Raw genomic sequence first — 24,609 nt, 5'->3', positions numbered from 1 at the left:
CTAAGTGGGCGGGGCTTTTGCGAAAGGCCTGGGGTCAATTTCAGCTGAATAGTCGTCCAAACCACAGAATGATAGTGACAACAAAGCACTGTAGCTATGATTTGTGTCAGAGCGATTCACGATACTCTGACACTACATGTTTCCGTGCTCCATGCTATTTACATGTGGAAATGTTTAGGACAGTCACATGTGAGAGAAAACCCTAAAATTTACCTTTGAGAGGAATTCTTCAGGAATGTTGTGGTAGTAATCAGTGGTATACGACTTTTGGCCAGAGTTTGTACGAAGCATACTGGACTGTTGGGGGGGAAAAGATGGAGAAATGTTGGATTTTACTACTCAAGCTCTTCAACACTGTTACTACTACTGTACACACAGCAGATTATAAACCTCTGAGTCTGTTAGGTCTTCCACTTTGCTTCCACAGCTCATTACCCAGAACTCGTCTATTCTGTCACACAGCATCACAAGCGCCATGCCTTTCCTCTGCTATTTGGTTTAGCTTTAGCTCTCATCACTCGCCAGTTTAAGAGCACAGTTTAGGTTAGAGTCAAAGGCGTGTAAAGCAGTGAGTGAGACGTTGCCGCGCCTGAGTCATGTTAATTGGTTCCAGTTGCGCTCTGCTCTCAAAGAGGTAAACAAGACATCTCCATTATGAAACGTGAAGTTGAATCAAAATATCCCACCGCATGAAAGATAATGAGTTGACGTCGAAATCTCGCAGGGAGGGGCGAACAATCTTGAAAAGTGTGTCATCGTGATTCTGTGTCCCGTTTTAGAACCAAATGCTTTCTAACCCTATTCCACATAAGCATTGTCTGCTTAAATAAATGCCCTTTTTATCCCCAGATAGATCGACAATACACTCCCCTTTAAAAAGTCGCTCCCTTTCCGAGCTCCTGAACATCTGCCGAGCTCTGATTAAAATGGGGCGAACAAATGTGCAACAGGGTGTGGAAGGAGAGCCGTGAAAAATGTTTCCAGAGCTAGCACATTGTGTAAAGCCGCCATTTAAAGCGCTGTCGATACGTGCAGCGGGCTATTGATCACCGCGTCTTCCCGAAGGCCCCAGCGCCGGCGTATTGATAGATTATGTAGATTCACTTCTGCGGGTCTGGATGAGCTGTCGGCGCCGTGATATAAGAGCATGACAACGGTTTCATCTATAGGAGAAGACGGGAGAAGACTGTGGGGAATTTCAAAATGTTTTTCTTTTTTTTTTTTTTTTGAGTGTAGATGAAGGGAGAATTTAATGATATGTTTGATGAAAGGAGGGCGCTATCGTTTTTCCTCAACGTTAACGTGATGAAAACAGATATAAAAACATGCAATTAAAGTCGAGGTTACTTTATAAGTATACAGTATGTGCTTGCAAGTAGGGCTGCACGTTTACACACAATCAAATCGGAATCACAATTTTAATTGTCGCAATTAGCAAATCGAGAGACGGCGCTTATTAAGGTCACATAATATCTTTCAACAACAGAACAGACTTTCCAAGGGTTTTATTTTGTTGAAAACCTGCTAGCCGTGTAGTATAGACCTCTGCATAAATGATACTAAACTGCATGGATGTTTCTCAAACGCTAATGTTCCTAGACATGTCACAAATGTGCAGCATGGTGTAAAGAAAGAGTTCTTACAAAACATAAATTGCAAATCTAATTGCAGATGTAACACTTTTCTAAAATGGCATCGATGAAGTTAGCGCACACAAGGCTAGTATTTCATCTGTTTTAACAGTACAGAAGAGGAAGTAAATGTACCTGGCTGTGTGACTATACTGAAGAACAGTTTTGTCCACCAGGGTATCAAGAAGCTGAACTCCCTCCCTTCCCTGTGCTACCACCCCTCACCTCACCCACACAAAGGGTTTGAGAGAAACATACATTCCGATGTATTTGAATCTATGTGACTTTTCTTTTTTTCTTGCTTTTGCTTTTGAGATTCCTGAAATGTATCTTATCATTGCTATTTGTGATACTGGATTGGCTGCTCTTTCATGGTGTAAACAACAGGTCTCAGAATCATAGCATCGTGTTTGTGACTTCTTTGTGTTTTTGCATTTACTTTGTCTCCTATGTTTAAAATGCGGCTGACGTGTACCATGCCACGAAACTGGAAACGATCCCAAACGTTCCAAACAGCAGTGAGTTTGCTTGAAGAAATGCAGGTGTTGATGCTTGTAACAGGATTAGGGGCTCGGCTAAATTGCACTGTCACTTGTGTGATGGGTAGAGAGCCGGTCCCGCTGCACGGCTGACTTAAACACACATGACAAGGTGTTGCCATGGCGACCTGAGCCAGGAGCCCGCTGCAGCCAATCCGACGTCGCTTTATGCAAACACACACAGATGACTGTACGTACACACTGCTCCGGTCCTCCATACCCTGTGGCAGAAACCGGGCTAACAATCTCCGCTACAGGCGTGCTAATTTAGTCAAATGAGGTGGTGGGAAAATCTTTTATTAATGAAGTTGACATTGATAATATTCATGTCCCTGAGGCTGATACCTGAAATTACAGGGATATAATGACCAGTATCTTTATATTTCATGGTTGCAGCGGATTGTGAGTATAAAATAAAACTTTCTCCCTTTTTTATTTGAACAATTGTGCGTGTGATGTCTAAATAAAGAGCCAAGGTTATACTGAGGTTACATGGCCATATACAGGATTTCTAAGCAATTATTGACCCAACATCGGGCTGATTGATTTAGCAAAGACTGTCAGAATGCCCTTGCTGACACACTAAGAGCGATTTACCTGCTTTGAATTGATATCATATATGATTCAAAAGTACAGGACAAGTCGGCGGCAACACTTCCAGAACCATCACACTAAACATGGGGAGTCCCCAAGGGTGTGCGCTGAGTCCCCTACAGTTCACTTGCCTACTGCACTGCAATGCAAGACAAACTATATAGCAGCCTAACAATCTCTCTCTCAATGTGGAGAAGACACAGGAGATTGTTGAGGGGTTTCGGAAAGCACACATACAGCATGCTACTGTAAGGTGTGCAACCGATCCTGGTCCAAAAACACTGCATACATACATAATTGAACAAGGAGGTTTATAGCTCAACTTTCCAAACAAATATCAAGCTAGAGTTGATCGCATCCAAATCCTCACCATTTGAGACAAAATTATAACACTTGTTTTCAGCATCAGGTGTTACTACGACTTCTCTATGAAAACTGGTTTGTGTTTTGTTTTCCATTAAATCATTCGGGCTCACTCGAATGACAATATGCTCAAAAAGGCGGCCACGCTAATAGATTATGGTGTATTTGTTTTTTTCTCAAAGTCTAATTATTACAGACTGCGCTGCTATTTGCATACTTTGGCTGAGCATCAGGGATCGCCTAGAGACCCGAGCCGCCTGGAGCAAATTAAATAAAACTTTTGCGCCACAGATAATTTGGTGATTAATATTTTGGATGGTGAATACAAGAATAAGTAGGTAAGGAGAACAAGGCGGATTTTATAAAGAGAATTACTTTGTTGCAGCTGCTTTAAAAGAACAGAAGCAAGAAACCGGGGACTAAATGTTAAAATTACCATATTGATGGATGTTACAAAATAGCAGCTTCATCTTTTTCATCTGAATTTCAATGGCGCATAATCATAATGGTCATTTGCCATGGCTATTTGCATATACTTCCTGGATTATTCAATTTTTGGGTCATTTTACCAACAAAGAGAAATTAAGGCGGAAACTGCGCTTTATGTGGGTCACTGACAGCCACTTGCTGCAGTCCACCCAAGGATAGAGCTGGGAGAAACAATGTGCGTCACTTTTAATAGCTGTCTACAGCAGATACTGTATAACCGGGTATAAGCAGCACTACAGTTCTAACAATACCACACAAATATGTGCTACAACATGATAGAAGGTCAGGCTCCTATGGAAAGTAGCTGTACATCTTTTTTTTTTATGGCTTTGTCCTATTTTAGAACTGGTTTAATTGTAGTTTTGATATAGATCCAACAAATCAGGTCTATAACAAGATTATAACACGTCAAAACCTGGGCTGAAGCTAAACTTTCGGCACTTTTAAAATGTCTATGGTAAGTTTTAAGGTCAACCACTTTAGATATGGAAGGATGACGTTTGCGTATTTGATTACAGAAGATGTGTGGATCACTGCTCCATAATAATTTAACATTTAGGCAGTGACGACAAGCAGCATTGTGTTGTAAGAAGCTAATTAGCTGGTTAATACAACTTATTTGGATGCTGAAAATGACCTTTTACATAATTGCACATAGAAATAAACACCTATTGTATAAAGCTTTTAACATGGCTGATCGACTATAACATAAGCGTGAAACGTGAATCCGTCTTTGGGAATGGTTAGTCTGACTGTATTCCTGTCTTACGTAATAACAGTTTGTTACCTGGCTGGCTTGTTTCAGAAAACGTATACTTCAATGCAATTTATTTGTTTTCATCACAGGATAAGTGCGAGACTCAACCATGCTGGGAAAATTGTTTTGCATTTCTTCGCCTCTTCAGCTTAGGGTAAAAATAAGCTGTAATTGGAGCCAGGGCACTTCGGTTAACTTTAGAATATAGTCAACATTCCTTGTGGAAGAAAGAGTTTCTGTCACCATACACTTAAAAGAAAATGTAGGTACTGTACAATGTATGTAACAACGTAATTAATGGTAAGGGTTAAGCAGAAGGTAAGGAAGTGCTATCCTTACCTACTGCTTAACCTCCTGATTGATCTGTTAGAAAACAACATACTTCTTCACCCTCTGATACTAGCACTTATGACCAACAGTAAGCTAGCAGTAGTATGACCTGGCATTGTCGAACAACAGTAAAGAGCCTATCTTACCTGGAGACTAGTTCGAGACTCGAGTTGCCGCTGGTCACAGAGATGTCTCCGAAGCTTCCCCTGGAGAGAAGGCGAGTCTCCAGGTAGTCTCAGTGAAAATGAACAGGTTCAATTTCAGAGAAGACAGCAAGTCTCCATGTGGTCTCTGCATAGTCTCCATGTGGTCTCTGAAAGGTCTCCGCATGGTCTCTGAGAGGTCTCCGCATGGTCTCTGAGAGGTCTCCGTATGGTCTCTGAGAGGTCTCCGCATGGTCTCTGAGAGGTCTCCGCATGGTCTCTGAGAGGTCTCCGTATGGTCTCTGAGAGGTCTCCGCATGGTCTCTGAGAGGTCTCCGCATGGTCTCTGAGAGGTCTCCGCATGGTCTCTGAGAGGTCTCCGCATGGTCTCTCAGAGGTCTCTGCATGGTCTCTGAGAGGTCTCCGCATGGTCTCTGAGAGGTCTCTGCATGGTCTCTGAGAGGTCTACACATGGTCTCTGAGAGGTCTACACATGGTCTCTGAGAGGTCTCCACATGGTCTCTGAGAGGTCTACACATGGTCTCTGAGAGGTCTCCACATGGTCTGTGAGAGGTCTCCACATGGTCTCTGAGAGGTCTCCGCATGGTCTCTGAGAGGTCTACACATGGTCTCTGAGTGGTCGCCGCATGGTCTCTGAGAGGTCTCCGCATGGTCTCTGAGAGGTCTACACATGGTCTCTGAGAGGTCTCCGCATGGTCTCTGAGAGGTCTCCACATGGTCTCTGAGAGGTCTACACATGGTCTCTGAGAGGTCTCCGCATGGTCTCTGAGAGGTCTCCGCATGGTCTCTGAGAGGTCTACACATGGTCTCTGAGAGGTCTCCGCATGGTCTCTGAGAGGTCTAGGTGGTCACAAGGAGGATACCAAGGAGATCACAATGACACTCCATATGACTCTCGAGATCTCCTTGGTATCCGACAGGTCTCGGAGACACTGCAGGGACGTCACAGAAATGTCTCCCAGGTTGAGGACAGCAAATAGCATTCGCCGCATTTCCACAGCTGCTTGAGACCGCATCTAAGACCTCTCGGAAAACATGCGGAGACCGTTACTTGGAGACTTGCCTTATTGCCAAGGGACGTATCAGACACATCTCTGTGACTAGCGGCAACTCTAGTCTCCAACTAGTCTCTCGGCCGGTGAGATAGTTGTTGCCGATGCCGAGTTGTGGCATTTCCGCAACGTCTCCACAACTCTCTCCGGTGAGATAGGTCCTTAAGATAGTGAACAAGATGTGTTTAAGTGATCACAGAACACCAGCAAAAGCATAATCCCTGCTATAAAACCTGATTATCTGAAATCCACCATCCAACAGCTATGTTTTGCTTCCTCCTGCTGAGATACTTGTCTTCTCTAAGGCATGAACACATGGTTAGATTTTTTGTCCCCCTTTCAGTGCAGGATAAAAATAAGGTTGAATCACAGCCAGGGAAGGTCAGCATGGATTATGGAGCCGTGCCCTCGCCTGTGGAAAAAGAGTTGTTTGTTGTGTGTCCCAATGTCAGATCGAGAATCAGGAGGGAAAGTGCTTCTCTCAGCAGGTCTAGACTTCCTGTCAATGATAATCTGATGGAGGGCCGGATGGAGTGCGGCCAAAGTCGAACAGACAGGCGGTGGATGAACGGGTGCCAGCTTGTACCGAGGCTTTGTAACGCTCCAGGTCAATGAAGAAAGGAGAGGAAGCCGATTGTTTACAAGGATCTTTAAATAAAGTGGTATAATTAAACTTGCAAAAGCAATGGAGAGTGAAATACCCCTTTAGCGCCACCACTGAGGTTTTTGACTGTGCAGTGCAAGAGGGGAAAATGATAGGAATTTTGGAAAGTTAACCTTTCACCAGTAGATCAAAGAAGAATTTATTTTGTGCGGAACTAGAAATAATATTTGACTCATATCAATCCGACTTAGGAGATTATAGTAAAATACTTCACAATCAACAGTAAGAACCTTAACCAATAGTTAGCAAATCCAGTGACAGCTCAGTGATACACGGCACTTGGCAGCTAAAACCAAAAGGAGCCGCCGCAGACAGGGAGGTCACACCTGCTTCTGTCAGGAGAAGGACAGCATGTTCTAGTCCAGATGGTAAAATCTCATGAAGGTACATGGAGCGCGGTGAGGCCCAATTACCAGAGCTGCCGTGTAAATCTTCTGCACAAATATGCTTTTAGAGCCACGGCTGAGATCGCTTTGTGTGATTTTCGAATGAGCACAAACAACACCTGGAAGCTTGAACCTCTGCTGTTCTAAGTGCACATGCTAATGTTTTCTCTTTCATTTATTACGCCTTCGAGCACTAGTTTATACATATGGTTGACTATGATTGCCACACACTTAGAAAAAAGAAGAACGTGTGAAGTAGGTGCATATGAGACTGGCACTGACACAAGAAAATATATTGGTTCTTAATGACTTCTGGAGGAAAAAATATGGAAGGACAAGATTTAGGCAGACCAAGTTCAAAAGATTACCAATCAGAGTTTCACTTGGTAATGCCCTACACATGTTTTCTCCACAGCTACAGTGCCCTCTACATAGTACCTGCTGCATAATCTCCTCATTACTTTAAACTAAAAGTCACTGAATAAACTATGCTGTGAACACCCATAGCTTAATTAAATGGACACCTTCTTAAAGCTCATCCCTCTGCGATCGTCCTTATAACTTATAAAGAGTTATGTGACTCCCGGCGTGCCAAAGCAAAGGCAGGAACTTGCTAAAGGTGACACTGGCCATTTGTTTTGTATGATTTAACCACTTAAACAGCTGCAGCTGTGTTACCGTATGTCGACTAGCGTGTCCTTGGCTAATGCTAATTGCTGATTGATTGATGCATTAAGTCAAAATCAATAACTGTGCTAAGAATTATGCACACATCACACAGTGGTTTTGATAATAATGATAAAATCAGATAGAGTTACTAGTGCTGGCTGTGTTTATGAATGGATGGAAAATTAGGTTCATTTATGTCAATATAGTCCGAAGTGCAGAGTGGATACGTCAGGCAAGTTAGTTGCAAAATGTATACAGCCACATTTCACATTGTGTACTATTTCTTCAAATAACAATGCACTTGCTTATGTGGCCAACCAGAAACAAACAAAACCCTTTTGCAAACTACATCAAACACAGTGTTTGATGAAGGATATTACTATTTAAATTCAGTACCAATCCGTTCTGTTTCAAGACTGACTAATTTACTGACTAACAGCAATTCAACCTGGATAGACTCAGAGACAAAGCAGCAAGTAGACATCGATATACGGATTATAGTTAGTTTGAATGGGTAGGTTAACATTAGGGATGTCTTCTCCTGGAGCCTGGACACTGGTGGTGGTCTGGGAGACCGGCGAAGGATGCAGCAGGCTGAAGCCACAGACAGAAGAGGCAGTGAAGGGGTGGAGGTGGGTTGCAGCACAGCTGGGAAGCTTACAAGCCATGAACTCTGGAGCTGAAACGCAGGACCGAGGGCAGTGATTGGCTGCGACGAAGATGTGGCTCTGCACTCGTGGCCTGAGGTGTAGGTGTGACCCTTGCTGACACGATCATTAGCTGGAGGAAGGTGATGCTGAAATTAGTCTTCCAGAATGAATCTACGCTCTGGCTTCATTAGATTGCTTCAATAAAAGTAATTTAATGCTTAACAGGATTTCTATACAAAGTAGATTCTCATTCTCCCTATCCTTCCTATTTACTTTCCTGTTTTACCAATGCCAACTTTTCAACAAATCCGTTGTTGAAAAGTCTGTTTCAGTTTCACACACATTAAAAATACATTGTGAAGAGTGGATGCTTCCCCTGCAGGATTAGCTGATCAGAAGTTCAGAAGTCTCCTAACTGCTCTGCAACATTAGCGTCATTGGCGATGGCAGACAGGTCCAGCATTATGACAAGCAGCCTAACTCTCTCGGACAGCCCGTACAATATTCCCTCTCGCTCCTGATGAGTATTGAAATGCGCTCGACCCGTGACGACCGCTCCCTTTTGTGTGCGGTAATTGTGCATTTCCTCAGGTGGCACCGTTAATCGCGGTCCGAGAAGGAAGCGCGAGCGGAGGCGACACAGGCTGGATAATTTTCTCGTGATTAATTATGTCGTGTCGCTGGAGGCCCAGGTCTGGTATGTTTTGGTCATACCGACACCGCTAACTGTTGGATGGAGTGAGTCAGCTCAAATCACATCATTTGGACTATAAATAGCCTGGTCAGGAGGAGGTATAGAGCTGGACATGAAGTCGATGCATGTCAGAGTGACCAAGGTTGCTGATCAGTCTGGTGATTAGCCAGAGGATTACTGTCATGAGATGTCTTGGTGTTGTCATTCTGCGTTTGTTTTAGATGTTTCATTATGTTGTTTAATGGTATTTATATTTGATAGTTAATATGCAGAGAATTCACCTTGAGAAGATATTGGAAGCTAGGCAGGTTGAGTAGTAGCAATTCGTTTTTGCACATTGGCTGTGATTGGCTAAAACGAGGTGCGCATGAACCAATCAGCTGCAAATACGCCTAAAAGTCCATCCACTCCACAAACGATTTGAACAGCAGCCATTGCACACTGATAACACTGCGGTAATGGTTTTTGCACTTTGAAATAAATCAGAATTTTGGCAGATTACAGGTTTACACAAGTCAATGAAAGCACTAAGTTAGTAAATAATGCTGTTTGCTCCTCACATTGTGCTGAAACCCATGGTAATGTCAGGGTCATGGGCAAAATCTTATAATACTTATCATTTTTTATTGACCTTTATATAACCAGGATAAAATATGTTTTTCAAGAGTGTCCTGGCCAACATATCTGTGTATAACATGCTGTTTTACACAAGGGTGATTTCCTGGCTTTGTATCTACTCTGTTCTCTGCACCATTTGCATAAGTTGTAAGCTTTCACCTTATGTGGTCAGAATGCTGTCCCAAGACACATTTTGTTACAAGTGTGTATTACAAATGAATGACTTTGCAACCTTTTTGTATTTCCAGGGAAACAACTGGCAACTTTCAATTGGTGGTTTGCCCTTGATTTTTACGTATTACTTAACACAGGCAAACCCCTGTAGCCCACAGCCACCAGCTGCCACTGACCTCCTGATCCTCCTGCCATTTGGCTCTCCTAGTGGACACATTAGTGACAGGGTGATCGGCCTGCGACGTGGCTGGCCTTTCCTGTACATCTGACCTTTTTAAAAGTTTTCTGCTCAGAGCCCTCACTTTGACCAATGACGATCTCATGAGGAATCATTCCTTCTCTTGAAAGATAGATGCAGCTGTTAAAAGACCGGCCTTGGTCATGTGTGTGGCCATGGAGAATTCGACTCTGATCAAACACTGTCGAGCATGAATCACACTTTTGCGCAGGCCTGGAGGAATCTATATGTAGATTTCTCTACAATACATGGATGGCATTGGGAGTGATTGCAAGTTCTCTCACAACAAGCTGACAGAGGGTCACGCAATGAAAACCGTGTACATACAGATCATGCTTTACTTGTAAACAACACATTTATCTCACCATCCACTCCCAGCTACAGAGGCCTTCTTCTCTCTGATAATACGTCATATGAAATGATGGCTTTCAGCTTCCAGAACAAACTCTCATTACTGATGGTCTATTAGTCCCCAGGTCCCACTGACACATTACGATGTGACCAGGACTGGGTGATATAATTCACATACCCTCATTTTGATCAATCTTGGGTTTTGACTAATTATTCGGGCTTTTTGTGATACGGTTTTTGAGTTAAGACATTTCAAAATTAAATGCAGTGCCCTCTGTCTCAATGGTAGCCTCATCTGTATCCTCTTGTCATCAGTTTTTTTTTAACTTGATGTAAAAATGCATCGGACCAGAAGCGAGACAGGTGACCTGCAATGCCGTTGGTGAGAATATATTTCAAACTTTTTCACTTTATTCGAAGGCATTGATTTAGGTTACAGGTTTGCTCGACTCACCTTACTTAACAAATACACATCGCTGAGTTTACTTTCTGCTCTGCAAACAGTGTTACTATCTAATTTATGAAAACCTTCCAGTTCAGTTTGGCCTCCCCCAGCGTCTCGCATAAGCGCACTTGCCCTTTCCGTTACACCTCATGGCTGGGAGTGCATTGATCAGTCCCCTCTGCTGTCTGTCACCACCCGCTCACGGCCCCAAGCGCGATGATGAGCCCAGACAGCACACAGTGGTACCAGGCCCGCTGACCTTTACGAGTTTGGACCGCAATTTACTGAAGATTAGCCAAGTCCTACATGTAAATGCCTCGGGAGAAAGGGCAACCGAATCAATTTAAGTTTCGATACAGCGGCGGAGATGCACTGAGACAGAACTGAAAACAATTATACACATTAAACAGCGAGATAGCTGCAGCGCGATATGACCTTTTTATAAATGGTAAATATGGCTATGCTCTTTTGCTATATAGTAATTCACTATTTTCTAGGACGATAATGCATAAACTATAGGATTCAGGACATTTACACAAACTACTTCTTTCACAAGTCCGAGTCTTTGTAACATCCATTCACCATTGACAAGCAAGATTGGCAAAGTTTTGAGACAACACCACCGGCTCTACTGTATATCACCAGTGAAAACATGGGACTTGTGGGTTTGGGGCATCTTTTCTCAAATCGATGCATAGTTCGGAGCCGCGCCGCCACTGTGGGCCAACCTGACCAGCATGTTTTCGGAGGTCGGGGAAACCTCTGATCCTCTGAAACAGTAGTCTCGCCAACCAGACTCCGCTTCTTTACAGAAGAGGGTCCGGCAACACTCCATTGTGCGCTTTCAAAGGAAGTGACGCAGCGATATGGAGCCTACCGACCAATCAGAGCAGCTCCCTGAACGGGCGTCACGTTGTTGCGCCTTTGTTTTGTAGATTTTCAACACAAGCAACCACTTCACGTAATGCTCCGGTATGCTTGTATTCTTAAGTTTTTCTGACATAAACGACAGAAGTCATTTACTGAACTCCGTGTGGCAGGAGCGCCATTGTTAAAGTCCGAATGACTACAACTTTCTTGTCGCTGTTTCTGTCGTCACATCCGCTATGTTCTCATTGGCTGCTATGCGCTTCGGTTGTCCCACATTAGTCCCGCCTCAGCAGTAGCTTTTCTACGACAGGGTCGCCAGACTAGTCTCCTGTTTATTAATTAATAAACATCGGAGATTAGTCTGGATGCCAGGCTACTGAAACGGTGCAGCGCCTCCTGGATTTGTCCCTGTTTCAGAGCGTGGTGTCCTGCACTGGTCAGCTCCTCCACCCCCTTCCTCTTCCTCCTGTGCTCCCTTTCTCCACAACAGTCTTTCACCATCACCATCTTCTGGGAAGGCGGTGGCGCGGTTGATAGAGGAGCCGGTTGTCTCGTGATCGAGAGGTCGTGGGTTCAAATCCCAGCTCCCACAAATGGACACTGCTGTGGTGTCCTTGGGCAAGACACTTCACCCTCCTTGCCTCCAGTGTCTGCGTACATTGGAGTGTGAATGGGTGAATGGTTCCTTGCTGTAAAGCGCTTTGGGCCTGATAAAGGTAGAAGCGCTATATAAGTCGAGTCCATTTACCATTTATGTGTGGCTTAGCTGTGAGTCTTGCCCGGATGCCTCCTCATCTGTCCCTTTTTTGTTTCCTGTAGCTGTCTTATGGGTATGAGAAATAACGCAGCGGTTGTATACATTTTCCCACTTGTGCAATGCCCTTGCGAAGGTTTGCGCTCGACAAGTATGTGTATGAAATCTGTCTTGCCATTCTTGGAATTCCTAGCACAATGGAGATCTCGTAATGTAATATACAGGACTAAAAACATTTGTGTTAGATGCATTTACCTGCACTGACCTGGAAGCTATAACCGAGTTGTTCCACACTTCACTTCTCCATTTGTCGCTGAAAGTCTCTATACGGACAATGATTGTTTGCACTCGCAAACATGCCGCATTTCTGTGGCAAGGCTGAATGTATAACCTTCCATCCCCAACTCCATTCATATTCATGAGCCTTCGTCTAATTCTGAAGCATGGTCACATACTGGCATTGTGTTCTACTCAATAGCCCCATACTTTTTAAACCAATTAGCTGTCCCTACCTCCCAAGACATCAGCTGTGACAAGTCGCCAATGCAATTTCCATAACGGAGCGATTGGCACCCTCAAGGCCACTCCTGCAGCGTCCGGAGAAGGTGCCTGCCATGCATCTTGCTCTCAGTTTTCCCCTAAAAAAAAAAGAAAGAAAAAAAGTCACCCCAGCAACAAGACAAATTTTCTTCATTTTGATTCTATGATAATGCTGGCCATGTCTTTCCATTTAACTTTGGATGCGTACATAAATCCACCAACATGTGCTTTCTCAAGGGCAATTACTAGTTCTTCCTTCTCGCCGCATCCGAGAGCAGCGTGACCTTATATTACAGCAATGCAGTGAATCAGCTTTATTGGATTACTTGACAACCTTGACCCTGGCCGTCTGAGGAGGAGGAGGTGGTGGTCGGGGAGGGGGAACGCGAGGCGATCTCCATGTGGGAAAGTAGCCCCCGCTAACAGCTTTAGCCTATCGCGCAGCGCTACACCATAATGTACCACAACCTTTGGACTCCGTAAGGGGGTGTTTATCTTGACCCCTGATCGCACTAATGCAAAGCTGTGATGGTGAGAAAAATATCAGGCGCGCTGTGGATAGAATTAAAATGATCCACGAGGATTAGACGTTTGCAGAAATGCATGATGTGACTTGATTATTAGATTTGAGATGAACCTTTTGTAATCATGGAATAATGTGTAGCAGATTCCGCCACAAGCTTGTCGTACAGATGTAAATTAGGAGTTGATCTTGAGCCTTGAGCTGCCCTCTTTTCGAACCCCTCACTATTTAAACAACCCAGTACAGATGGCAGCTTGAGAACCTTCTTCTTTGTTTTGCTGATTCATTTCGTGCTACAGACAGTACTGTGATGAGAGGAGGTTATTGTTTTCAATAGTTCTCTAAAGATAACTTATGTCTGTTCCTATTGTGATGGACAAACAAACAACAAATGAACAAATTCCGCCACACTAAACTCAATCACTAAAGTCAAGCGCAGTTAATGTTTTCCTATCCTATTCTAACCTATGGCAATTTTCTTCCTCATCAATCTAGAGTTTGAATTCAATTCAACTGATTACATTATGGTATGGTTTGGTTTTTATTTAGACAGGGACAGTGCACAATTTAACATTGACCAAAAGGAAAGATGCATTGTGCCAGGTTATAGCAAAGATGCTCATTTCCACCTGTAGTCCCTGGGCAGGTTGATGTTACAGTACGAAAACTGATTTTAAATGTAGATGAATACTTGACCATGGATTTATACATTTTGACATAATTAAAAACATACATTTAATTTAAACAAGATTGGAACATTAGAACATTTTCTACCGGTCCTTTTTCTAGGTGAACGGTCGCTCCCACATGACGTTACAGATTATGAGCGCAAGTTTGTTTTTCTAGAAGCCATAATGCGCAAAACTTTTGAATGTCGTACTTGCAATAATCTCTATTGGCAGTGTGTTCCACTGACCCATTGCGATCACAGAGAAAAAGCAAATTAAAGCAAATAAATATAGCTTTGAAAATAAAGCTCAGCTTAAAGCAGAACTAAGTAACTCATGCCCCTAGAGGCCATAAGCGCCACTGCAGGTGTCGTAGCATGTTGCGTTTTTTTACTCATTCATTGTAAATACTACGCTGACAGAAAAGACAGAGGGAGAGGGATATTGTACATCCAATTACAAAATCGAATTGGCTGGTAATACTGTTTAAGTGACGCTAGCCCGCAGTTAGCTTTGCCCGTTAGCCTGTTAGCTTCTTCTTCGTGATTACATTAGTCTGTATTGGTGGCTCCGACCCGGAGGCAGCGAAGTTGCGATTGTGGTTTTCTGGCCAGATGGAGATGAAAGACCCCCCAATCATCCCATTAACACTTGTATTACCCCCAGAGCGACTACAGAAAGGTTTTATCAAAGGGGCTAGACGCAAGTTAGCCATTTTATACTCACTACTGCCACCTCGGGTCATATGTGTAACTGCACCTTCTATATAAAGCTTGTGCATGACGGCAATTCGGACCCGAAGTTACACCGTTTTTAGTGACAGTGCAGGATTTTAGAGGCATGTAGGCAAACATGTGAGGAAAATACTTAATTTTAACATTTTTAAACTCTGTATAGTCCCTTTAACCTCCGTCAAACAACAATGCTTTTACCTACTTCGCAAAACAGTGACTTGTTGCTGCCACAGAATTTACAAAACACCTGTCGATTAAAAAACTACCGTGACAATCATTGATGTTGACCATCGATTTTCCTCATTTGATTAAAATTGGACAATTAGCCCAACACTACATACATCTATCTATTATGCATTCCATGTCTTGCCCAAGGGCACAAAACCGTCCAAACAGCTGAGACCTAATGTTAACCTTTAGGCTAGTCAGTCACTCTCTTTTTGAAGCAGTGGTGGCCTGACTTACACTGACAAGTTCAGCCCAATGTTCCAACATAACTTAGCATTACCTTTTGCAGTGATTCATCTCATCATTTGAAAAGGTCTTTTGGTGACACCGGGTTTTTCTTTTTTCCCAGCCCACACGTTCACCAAACCGGTTCCCTCTGTTACCAATCGTCAAATGTCATGATTCAAACGCGACTTTGTTTCTCCACATTGCGCCGTGCCCTTTCAGAAATGCTCCACCGGCTCGTCTGACTCAGGGCCATCGCGAGAAAGGATGTCAACAGATGTTATCAGCAACTTTTCAAACCGTGGTTTCAAGTCTTTTGAAGCGCCGGTGTTGCCTAAAACCTTCGGCAAAAGCGCACGGCTGTATTGCAACCCAAAAGAGTTGGCACTGTGGGAAAATGTGGAGCTGTGGGATTTGAATTTTTTTTTTTTTGATACCTGCTCTCTCTTTTTAATGAGGGTTGTAGGTTTTTATGACGGATGCTCAACTGGTTGCCATGACATTACGCACAAAATCAAGGCATGCTATGTAGAATATTGCAAAACTCTGTCTTGTTTTCTATAAATATATTAATTAAATCAGTGCTTTTCAATGGTTTTATGCCGCACACTATATAGTTTCTACTGTGTGTGTGCAAAAGTGTGTCTAAACATGCCGCTGAATCACTCAAAGAACCCCAGCGGTGTCCTTGATGAGATGTGATGTGCATGTAATCAATCCAAAATGGACGCCGACGTTATAATTCATATAGATATACAATCAGGGTGAGGACGGTAAGAGAGGATGAATGTGCCGCGCTTGACTGTTTTTTTTTTACTTTGTCCTTTTTAAATATGTGCTGACTGATAAAAGCGTCCTTTATCTGCGGTGGATGCTCCGATAAGACGGGCGTCGCATAAATCAGTGCATCGGTTAAACACTTAAAAAAAGGGCCTCGGAGTGAAGAGGACCACAGAAAGAGGTCGGATCGTTGTTTTGGTGAGAGCCAGCTGTAAACTAGGGAAGACTTTGTGTGCATTTGTCAGAATGTGTTGTTAGTGCTTCCGTCGGGTACACAGTCGCTGAGCCAAGCCCGTGCAAAATTCCGATGACGTACAGCGTGCTCGTAATTTTCTCCGATAATCCGGAACCCTTTTTTCACAGGATGAGCAGCGCTGATGGCCTTAGATTTAAGGATTCAATTGGACCATACTTTATGTGGGGAAACAGCTCAGCCAAGAACCCTGTGGGAACATTCAGAAAGCCATCCAAAACCAAATCTGTACCAATGGGTGAAGTAAAGGGCTTGTTATTGAAAGTAATGTCCTGGGTTGATCTAAATGTTCTAATAGTGTCTAATAGTATAATATAATCGCCCTCTAACCTCTCACTTCCGCCTCTCTGGTCTCAGGCCGGTGCCGCTCGTACCTGGTGCTTCCTGGGGGTTTCCGATATTTGTGTGGGAGCTGCGGTATGGCTCTATGTGGTGTCTGTCTGTAGCGGTTCTCCATAGGCTTCCCTCTGGTTAGCAGCTGCCTTTCATGTCCGCGCAGCTGTCTCGGTGTTCGATCTTGCACTGTGGAGCGACAGGACGGATCCAGGCTCCTTGGTTATGCAGCATGACTGGTTCTGTGTACAGAAAACTGCTGAGAACTGTTAACAAAAGTATGACAATTGAGTGTGGTTAAGTTCATGATTGATGATTCCTGCCTTATTTTATATCACAACGAACCTCTGTGCCTTGTATTTTGACACTCTGTATGAGTTAAATCTCCGGTTGAAACTCCTGGGGTGGCGTTGTGGCATCTGAAGCGAGTGTAAGAACTAAACTAACCCTCACCTTGCCACATAATTTGTTTTTTTCATTATCAAGGTTCGACTGGTGTTGTGAATTGACTGCATAGTGGAACCTATAGACTCATTTGCATAGAACTTTCCTCAAAAGGTCACATTTTGCATAAGTAGCAAGTTGAATAGTGTCCATGCGATCTCTGTAGACACTGCGTCGACGCTCGTTCCTACAGAAAGAAACAAATGCGTTGGTGAAACTCTTAGGCTGAAGCTCCCAGACAATCAACTTTTTTCACAATTGAGGAAAACCCGTCTCCGTAGTCTCTTCTGAACTGTATTTTTCTGCTTTGATGCCGGTCATTTGACGGTGGATAGAAACAAAACCCGAACCAAAACAACTCCATTGATCCGCGAACTTCGAAGACGGCGGCTGCATCTCCTCTTCTGCCGGGCCCGCCTGTGGATCGAGCCTCTCTCCAGCCCTGTCGGGTGCGTGGGCAGCGCTCCTCCGCTCTCTCCATCAGCGGGGGCGCCACTCCGTTACTCCACATCCTCCTCCAGAGCCGACACCCGCTGTTTTCATCTCCAGATCTCACCTCAGCTTCTGATCAATCGCTCCCCGTCAGCCGAAAGCCGCATTGATCGGTGAGCGCATGTGTGTTTGGGGCCGGTTGCCATTGGACGTGCGTTGCTTCACAGCTCGCGTTGCCCTTCAGAATTTAAATGACCCGGTGCGGATCATCAGCGAGAACAAAAAGCATGTCAAACGTCATGCTTAAGGAGCAAAATTCCCGGTTCGCTTTGCCTTCTGGCGCGGCGTCTCTCCGGGAGTGTAAAGCTTGGAGAATGTTTGATTTTGCGCTAAGAGCCACGCTTCAGATGTGGCACAAGAAAGGAGGAGAGAGTAGGCGCGGATGGCCCTTGCAGTGAGTGACTTTCAGAGCTAATGGTGCTGTCAGTGGCTAATCACGCTGTCAGCTAGCATTACGCCTCAAACCTCCATCTTGTCTGTGTACTCAGCCTCGGCCGCGTGGACATTAAGGCTCTTGAATTTCACATGGACACAATAGCTGCGGACCTTTGAACCGCAATCTCTGGGCGGCTGGAGAAAGCAGCAGCTCACTGGAATGCATCAGGCCTTTTGATGCCTTGCATTATTTTCATGTTGGTGCACATCTTTGCTCTTTCTTTTTCACCCATGTAGCTTGCCTGATTCCTCGCTTCTTTGCAAAAGGTTCATGCATGGCTTCTTAGTATAAACTATTAACGATTGGTCTTTTAGTGAGACAGAAGGTTTGTTTGCCTGCTTTACTAGTCTCGATCACTTCCATGGAGATCAGGAAACGTGCGCCAACATCTATGAACCGGGATGACACACCGTATTCACCACCTGGGATGCCGTCCTGGAGAAGGTGTCAGTCAGAAGGGGGCGAAAGCTCTCCCTACTGACAGGTAAATCCATGTAAGCAGCCTGCATATTGTCACTTTCACTACCAGGTGACTCTTCACAGGAAGTGATCTAAACTAGTAAAGCAGGTAAACAAACCTTCTGTCATGCTAAAAATCGTTTAAAATAAATAATTGATTGCCTGATTCCTGGTGAGAGGTCTTTCAAGGGACTTTGTATGATTGAGTTTTCTGTTCACATTTCTAGTCTTGAGCAATTCTGAAGTGCCGAGCTTCTTCACGGTGTTGTTTCTTCATCAAAAACATAATTAGAGCCAAAGGGAACAAGATGGCTCGGCCACAAAGTAGCACATGTTTGTCCAAGCAATCTTGTTCCCTTTGGCTGTTGCTTCTTCTTCTCCTTAAGTGCTCCGATCTGTATTCCCTCGGTCATGTTGCATAATAAAGGGAACCCTAAAGTGTCTCATTTCCAAAGCTCCTAAACTATCACCAGAGCCGCTTTGCATGCAAACAGCGTTTATTAGGGCCCCACTGATTTCCCTAACCCCTTTAACTCAGTTTAGGCCCTTTCGAATGTTAATACCCCGTTCTGCTGATTCCGAAGCAGCGTTTAATCCCCAGAACAAGTGTAAAATACAGGCCAGCGCGCGTAATGTTGCCTCTTGTCCTACTAACGTACAGTATGTAGCACAGGGCAGCACTCCGGGAGCTACCCCACTTCTTCTAACGTCCAGGGTCTTGGTCAAGGGCAATCGCCTTACACATGCTTGTCCCCAGGCTTTGGAAGAAAACCCGCGCGCGCGAGAACATGCAACCTCCATCCAGAGCGCCGTCCCGTCCAGTCAGCTGCAGCGGCGGAGTTTCAAACCCATGAGATCTCCTTGCTGCCAGGCATTATGTCAAAGTGATTAGCGCGCAGGCCACCAAGCGAAGACGCACATGGACACGCGCCGGAGAAAAGGAGCCGGGTGGAGGAGGCAGTAGTAACAGTCTCTCGTGGGCGGCCGGGGTGTCGCCACAGCTGACATTTGCCGCTGATATGCGCACATGTGTGAGGGAGAAGGCGACGAATGAAGTGGGAAGTGCACGTATACAGGCACACGTGTCACGAGGCTCGGCAAGCGGAGCCATCGCCGCTCCACGCGGGCTGACATAAGCTCTTTATTACTGATGCGTGCGCTTTTGTGCCCGGGATACAAAGCCATTTCCAGATATTTAGTCAGACAGTGAGTAGACATGAGTGAAGCCGATCTCTTTGGAAGCTCGTGTCAACCCTTGCCCCACTGGGAAGCCATCAGTGTGTCCTAGATCAAGACCAAGTTCCAAGCGAGGGGGTCTCAAAGAGCGGCGTGATGACAGACTCGTCAGACTTCCCGCGCATGTTACAATTACGGCTCTTTGATATTACACTTATGATATATGTGTAAGATTTTACTGAATCATTTCAACACTTTTATTCTAAGATTTGATTTTCATCAAATTGTGTCAAAACAAGACTTAGCCTCTTAACCCCAACCTTAACCAAGCACATTGTCCCAGTTCGGCTTTACCCTAATCTAAAGGGTTACAGCCTATAGCCCAGGGTAATACCTCACTTACAAAACTTTCCGTTGCTGTTTTCATATCACTTTTTTGTTGTTTGTTTTTTAATCGTGTTTTTGTTGTTTTTCCAGCATGTTTTTGATACTTTTGTGTGTGGTTTTTTTTTCGTGAATTTGCTTTTACTTTTTTGTTTTCGTTGCTTTTTTCACCTTGTTTTCATCACTTTATTCTTCATGTTTTTGTCGCTGTTTTCGTGTTGTTTTCATTGCTTGTTTCACTCTGTTTTCGTGGGTTGTTTTGTTGTGTTTTCGTGGGTTGTTTTGTTGTGTTTTTGTTGCTTGTTCTGTTGTGTTTTCGTGGCTTGTTTTGTTGTGTTTTTGTTGCTTGTTTTGTTGTGTTTTTGTCGCCTGTTTTGTTGTGTTTTTGTCGCTTGTTTTGTTGCGCTTTCGTGGCTTGTTTTGTTGTTTTTTCGTGGCTTGTTTTGTTATGTTTTCATCGCTTGTTTTGTTGTGTTTTCGTTCCTTGTTTTGTTGTGTTTTCGTGGCTTGTTTTGTTTTGTTTTCGTCGCTTTTTTTGCCGTGTTTTCGTCACTTTTTTCACCGTGTTTTCATTGCTTTTGTCGCCATGTTTTAGTTGCTTTTTTAATGCTATTTTGTTGCAGTGTTGTTTATAGACTATAGGCCGGTACAATGCCTCATTTAAAAGCTAAGACCTTGTAGCTTCTGAATAAATGTGATAAAACATAACTAATAGACAGCAGGCAACCGGTTAAAATCCTAAACTAGGATGAACGGAAGACTAAACTTGAACAAAATCAGGGTAATAATGACTTTTCAAGTTACCTTGCAGTTTTGTTCGAGGCCGTTTTAGCCAAAAATGTCGTCATTTCAGTCATGTGGAAGACCTTTTTTTGGCCTTCTTGCGATATGGCCATTGTGTCGCCTAATATTGTCGTTTAGGAGCAAACATCTAGCCTTAAAGATGATGAATGAAGTGATGAGTTTTGTAGCCTATTATGTTTGGAATGGTGTTGTTCAGATGAGGCTTTTGATCTGTCCACCAACACATTTAATTGTTGTTACAAATCAACTGAGCTAAATTCACCTTAACCATTGTGAGATAGGGACAGAACTTTGGTACGTGTTTGTTAACCGTGTCAATATCTCCGGCAGCAAACCTCCCCGTGCCTCCCCATCTCCTGCACCTGTTTTGGCCTGAGGTTGCTCTAATAACAGTTTACTTTCCATTTGTCACCCAAACCTTTGCTACACATTACATCGCGGCTAAATTGAATTTCCCCACATTTGAATAAGTCATGCATTTTACTTTGCCACAACATCACTATTCCTAACAATACATTTCTGCCCACGCTTTTCATTTCGGCTTCCATGTTGCTTCTGGCGACTGATGCATCGCTCGGCAGAACTTGACTGCCACCTCGGTTAGTTAGAAGTTAAAAGAGTTTTGCCTTGAGGTGCGTGTTATGGGGGCACAAACAAAAATCATGTGACGAAAATACGTGCCACCATTGTGATGTTGTTCACTAATGTTGTTTGGCCCGATCAAAATGTCAAAATCCAAGTTTTCGCCCTCAACATCAACACAGGCACATCCACAGACGTTACAAAACCTGTTAACTTTCTAACTTTTAACTTATGTTTTTGAAATATTCCCAAAAATCCTACGTACTCTGCTTTCCTGCGGGAGTGAGCGAACACTTTTTGAAGGGATTGAGGGGGGGGGGGGTTCTTCTCCACATGTATGTCACTTCAAAGCAAATGGAATCCTCCCCCAAATCCGTGCAAATCAAACATGGCAGGTTGTTGTTTGTCAGTGCAGACGCGCCCCTTTTTAATCTCCGTAATTTCAGCCGACATAAGTGGGGATGCTATCGCTTTTGTGTCACCGGTTGAGCACTGGAACATCGGCTTATTGGTTATGGTTGAATTATTCATTTGGATAGCTACTTGCCCGTGTGGTCGATGTCAATGACGGGCTGAGGGCTGACGAGTGCCGGGAGATGGCGGAGTGAGTCATGCGCTACAGTCGGGTTTTTTGGCACGGATCCAGTGTTAAGTTTTTTAATAAACAGGCTCAGGTTTGCGGCGCCTGTTTGAATTGATTGGAGTAACGTTGTGCAGGTGTTACTGTTAACACCCAGTGCGAGATACCGAGGTCAAGAGTCCATTTGTACTTTGGCTGTTGTTTTCTGGTTGTATCTCTGCTACTGAGTGTAAGGATGCCATAATATTGTCGTTGGATATGCTGCTTATTCACATACTTTTTTTGCCCAGTTTTCAGTGAATCTGAAAGATAACACAAAGAGTATTTTTTTCAGTCATAGTTAGTGGTTGTGTGAAGCCATTTATAGTCAAACAACTGAGTTTAAATCATAATGACCTTGTGTATTGCTCCCTTTAACATCAATGACAGCATAGAGTCTTTTGTGTTAGTTGTGGATGGGCTTCTTTATTTCCTCGGATGGTAAAACGCCTCCAGTTCCTGTAAATTTCTGTGTTGTCATGCATGAACTGCACATTTGAGGTCAGGAGACTGAGAGGACCACTCCAGAACCTTCATTTTATTCTGCTGTAGCCAATGAGAGGTGGACATGGCCTTGTGCTTTGGGTTGATGTCATGTTGGAACGTCCAAGTGCGTCCCATGCGCAGCTCCCAGGCTGTTGAGTGACACTTTTCCCCCAGTATACTTTAATAACATGCTGCATTCATCCTGAAATCAGTTTTGACCAAGTTTCCTGAAGCGTTGTAGCTCACACATCCCTAAAACATCAGTGATCCAGCTCCGTGTTTCACTGTAGTAATGGTGCAGTGTTCATTACAGGCCTTGTTGACTCCTCCAAATGTAACGTTTATGGATGTGACCAAAAAGTTCCATTTTGGTTTCATCATTCCAAATGACATTGTTTCAGAAATGTTGAGTCTTGTCTCTGTGCTGTTTGGTATATTGTAAGGGGATAGTTTGTAGCATTGCGAAGTAATGGCTTTCTTCTGGCGACTTGGCCATGCAGCCCGTTTTCATTAAGTACCTCCTTATTGTGCAGCTACACCACAGAGTCCTGTATTTCAGCTGAAGTTATCTCTTGTTCTTCCTTTTCATCCACAATTTTCCTGCCAGTTGTTGCTGAAATTTGTATTGGTCGACCTGGCTGTGGTTTGGTTTGATCAGAATCCTGCATTTTCCACTTCTTAATTAGAGTTTGAACACTGCTGATTGAAACTCTCAGTAGCTTGGATATCTTTTTTCTTTTTATACAGTTCAACTAACTTTTCTTGCACAATTCTTTTGCATTCCTCATGACTCCGAAACCAGAAATGCCAGTGCAGTACTGGATGAAAGATGCAAGGGTCTGTCAGGAGCCAAAAAACTCATTGACCTTTTATTAGCAATTTCTAAAATGAATGAATACGAACAGACATAATAAATAAGGATGTTAACAAAACAATTATAAACAGTCTGAATCTCAATATATAAGTAACCCAAGCACAATGATTTACACTACAAATTGGTGGAACATAAAAAATGTAATATAATATAAAGACACCAAAGCAGCAAGTGTCTTTTTTCAAGGGAAATTTCATTTTGGCGATTGATTTGACCAATGAGCTCCTTAAAATGGTGGAAATCCTACTGTGTGCACTTTTCTCTTCCTGCAGTGATCAGTCCTTACATGGCAGTTGGAGCAGGAAGTAATGCAACTTGCTTCAGTGTATGTTCCTGGCTCAAATATACATTTTTCGCACTTTTGTTTTCAGATTATTACATAATAATTTAGCTGTTTTCCTTTGTTTGGTGTAAAAATAGAACAAATTGCGTTCTCTGGCACTAATATTAGCTTAGCAGCCATCTGGGGATCCTTCCTCTTGGCCAAACTAGGAGAATAATACCCACAGACTGCCGCGAGTGATGCCTTGTGCACAATGAGGCTGAGTCATGATAAGATATTGGTGAGAAAATCCTTTAAAATGCAAACCTATAAAACCTAAACGGTGAAGGGAACTTTTCCAAGACTACGCAATTCGGTACAGCATCTTTCTGTCAGTTTCAAACTTCAAATTGACTAACTCAAACTTGATTTCATGCTGCTCTGCTTGTAGCCTTAAAACTGCAGTGATGGAGCGATAATTTCCAGCACATTTCCCATTGCACTTTTCGACAGTAAAGTAAATGGGACCATAATGATTCCTGGCCACCATTATTGACGTATTGAGTTAATTCTTCAAAACCACTTTGCTGGCGATGCATTCAGCGTCGGCTTATTTCAAATAGTGTGCTCGGCATTTGCTTTATCTAATTAGGGCAATAAATGGTTAACTAAGCAATATGAAACATATTCACGCCTGGGGGTTCTTTCACTGTATTTTGATTTGTACTGGCCGAAACAGTATCATCCAATTACTTTCTTTCACATTGGTGTGAAAGAAAATAAACATTGCCTACACTATATCTCAAAAGGGCAACTTGAAAAGATTTATATTTCTTGTTTTTTTGCATAATATCAAGATGCTCTTGGAAATCTAG

The 24,609-nt window shown here is 43.5% G+C and overlaps 1 long non-coding RNA gene across 6 annotated transcripts; it reads left to right on the top strand.

Annotated features, from left to right (window-relative positions):
- Positions 1–5,139: 5,139 nt before the first annotated feature.
- On the top strand, positions 5,140–5,781 carry LOC306980921. Of its 6 annotated transcripts, XR_013794066.1 has the most exons (4): positions 5,140–5,386; positions 5,420–5,474; positions 5,508–5,628; positions 5,662–5,707. It is a non-coding gene; the product is annotated as an uncharacterized lncRNA (long non-coding RNA). The 6 variants fall into 6 exon arrangements; XR_013794065.1 differs by having other exon boundaries at positions 5,140–5,452; positions 5,508–5,606; positions 5,640–5,781; XR_013794067.1 differs by having other exon boundaries at positions 5,140–5,430.
- Positions 5,782–24,609: the final 18,828 nt, after the last annotated feature.

This window comes from Gobius niger (genome assembly GCF_951799975.1).
Source record: "Gobius niger genome assembly, chromosome: 21".
NCBI lineage: Eukaryota > Metazoa > Chordata > Actinopteri > Gobiiformes > Gobiidae > Gobius > Gobius niger.
Note: the sequence above shows the minus strand (reverse complement) of the source record. Positions and strands in the feature narration are given on the sequence as shown.